Below are 581 nucleotides of genomic sequence, written 5' to 3' on the forward strand. Positions count from 1 at the left end.
TTTCCTGCAGTAATGGCCTTAAGGTGGTTTTTGTCTTAAAGTTTACTTTATCGGAAATTATTATTGCCATTCTGCTTTTTTTTGCTTGCTATTTTCCCACTTTTGATTTTTAGTCCATTTTTGTCTTTGTGTCTGTGGTGAGTGTCTTGCAGTCAGCATATTGATGGATCCTATTTTCTTGTCCAGTCTGCAACTGTCTGTCTCTTGAGTGGTGCATTTAATGCATTTACATTCAGATTAATTATCAACAAATATGAATTTATTGCTGTAATTTTATTACTTTTTTTTTGTGGCGTTGCTGATGTCTTTGTTCCATATAATTTTCTGTGCTGAGCTAATTTTGTGTATGAATTTTGTTATCATTTCCTTCACTGCTCTTGTTTTAGTATTTGCTGAATCTTTGAACCTCTCGTCTTTTTTATTTTGATGTGAAGGTTTATTATTTTATCTTTTTGGTTACCCTTTGGTTTATAATTTTCTTCCCAAGTTTAGAATAGTCTGTTCTATCATGTAGTAGACTTGAATTCCTTTCCACTTGGAAGTTCTGCACTGACACTATTTATTCCCTCTTTTTGTTTTGT

Source organism: Orycteropus afer, unplaced genomic scaffold, assembly GCF_000298275.1.
Source record: "Orycteropus afer afer isolate SDZICR_OR568_19922 unplaced genomic scaffold, OryAfe1.0 scaffold00044, whole genome shotgun sequence".
Lineage (NCBI taxonomy): Eukaryota > Metazoa > Chordata > Mammalia > Tubulidentata > Orycteropodidae > Orycteropus > Orycteropus afer.